We start from the raw sequence: 2,334 nt of genomic DNA, 5'->3' as shown, positions 1-2,334 counted from the left end.
GTGCAAGAATATAACTTATTTTAAAACGTTAAAAACATTTTATATATTTACAACTTTTTTCGGCAAATAAATATTATTTTTATAAGTTAGCTGAGTTTTTAAGATAATCTTTTTAAAGGCGAAAAAAAATCTAGTAGAAAGTGTTTTATAATTAAAATCAAACTTATTTTTGTTGTGTATAACAATTAAAACATCTTGTTTATATTTTTAATCCCCAAACAGCTAATAGTGAGACACCACCATTTATCTTTATCTAGCTTATTTTTTGTTTATCAAAATTTCGAAATCTTCTTCATATTGTGTAAACAGATTTGGTGTTGCTTTCTGGATGCTTGATAACAATGGGCACATAATCTCGCTGCCTCCGCTATGTGCGAGTGCAACGGGAGAATAAGCTTGCGGGAGTAGGGATTTGTTGAGCAATTTTTAAAAAACTCGGTCGTTGATTACGAATTTTCACAAATTGGAGTACCTCATGTTTTCCACAAGACCAAAGAAGATGGGAACATTTAATTTTCGTACATCTAGCACCCCTTATGGTCACCTGAACGGCAGCACTATGAGGAGTGGTTACGAGGATAACACCTGTGATTGGTACGTGCTGGGACAGCGAAGATAGACATCCCCAGTTCCCGGTGGAATATCTACAACCAAAACATCTAACGGTCCCCATTCGCACCCTTTAAAAGCCGTTGTATGGCTGACATGACAAGAGGACGCGCCAGATAACTGAGCCTTCCGAGGTGTGATCATGCCCATAGACAAGCATTTAACATTGTAATTCTGCGGAGGGAATCATTAGATTCTGATCGTTTAAGACCGGCTCGCAATGGATATTCATCAGAAGGGGTACAGTCGGACCGAATATATCCCCATCCAGCAGGCCCACTCGCTTCCCCAGTTTGGCCATGCTGCAAGCAAATTCGCTGTAAGAAGAGAACTAGTATCGTCATGTCTCAGAACAATTTTCAGTGTTGCCCCACCTGCTACTGTGCTTTGCCAACTCCCCCTTTCCAGACGCAACGACTATAATGTCCTGAACTCCAATAATCGGTTCCTTCTTGGAGCGATCAACGAGCAATAGAAGCTGTCTGGCGCTCACTCATGTTACTGACGAAAGAGCGTCGGATTATGCTGAAAATGGACCCTTGCTTATGGCTATATCAGATAAATCTGAAAAGACTGCAATCGGCAATTTTTTTGAAATAAATTACTGCGAAGATTAAGATACCGAAATAAATATTTAAATATAAATATCGATATTAAATGAAAATAATTTAGTATTTGTGTTAAGATATAAAAACTGTTTCCACCAGGGTAACATCCCCCGTTATTTCCACTTGGCACTTTTAGGTTAGCCCGGAAGGGGAGATACATTTTACCGCGAAGTCGGCTGTCGACAGGTTGTTGGAAGTAAATGAGTAAACAATAATATTGGAAAACAATTAATTCCACAAGCAAACAGGAAGCTAAATTGTCCATGACTTCTAATGAAAATTCCGTTAGGCTAAATGCTGCAATTAAAATCGATGCGAAATTGAATGCGAGCGCAAAACATTCGCCAAAACGTTTTTACCAAAAATTCCGGAATACCGATCAAAGTACTGAGATCAAGGCAACTGCCGTAGATCCTGGACCCAGACACCACAAGGGCGTTACGGCTATATCTGCCAGGAAAAATAAAAACCATCAAACAGTACCATTAGCTCCTTGATTGTTGTCCAAGCTGAATTGGCAATTATGAATGTATTGCTGAGCATAAAGATTTCCGTAAATACATGTTCGTGATTTTTTAATTTCATTTCGTTGTGATTTGAGAAAATTCAAAAGTAAACAAGCCCAAGATCAGATGTTCGTGGCATTCACATGTCAGAAAGCATTATCTAAAGGCTAAAATGAAATGCCGTTAAAAATCAGCATTTTCCGGTATTTTTTTTTTTCAATGTAACATTTATAACACGTAACGCATTCTGGATATGCGGGGCAAAAGCTGTTTTAAAGCTTTGGCCTTTCTCATGAGCGGTAGTCCAATTGTCATGTCCAAATCGGGCTGATCTCAGGGAGTTCAAGAGTAAAGGTTTTACCACTTTCTTCAATGCCCGATTCCGTTTCCATGAGAAAAATATGCAAGCTGCAAGCGCATTTACTAAATTTTTGGTAAAAAGGTCACGGTATTACTGCCTTTTTAACGTTAAATTCAAACTTTATTATTTTGTTTATTAAATTGTGTTAACGTTTTTAACGTTTAAAGGTTTTTAGTTATTACCTTTAAATGGTAAAAATATTTCGTGTGCATTAAACCTCGCTTTTATTCCGGCTTGTCGTCAATTCAAT

General features: G+C 37.7%; 1 pseudogene; it reads right to left on the bottom strand.

Moving 5' to 3' along the window:
• Window positions 1-292: 292 nt before the first annotated feature.
• LOC121467737 lies at window positions 293-1,667 on the bottom strand (annotated as a pseudogene).
• Window positions 1,668-2,334: the final 667 nt, after the last annotated feature.

This window comes from Drosophila elegans, unplaced genomic scaffold (genome assembly GCF_018152505.1).
Source record: "Drosophila elegans isolate 14027-0461.03 unplaced genomic scaffold, ASM1815250v1 contig_625, whole genome shotgun sequence".
Classification (NCBI taxonomy): domain Eukaryota; kingdom Metazoa; phylum Arthropoda; class Insecta; order Diptera; family Drosophilidae; genus Drosophila; species Drosophila elegans.
The sequence above is the reverse complement of the archived record's forward strand: the minus strand, read 5'-3'. Positions and strand labels throughout refer to the sequence as shown.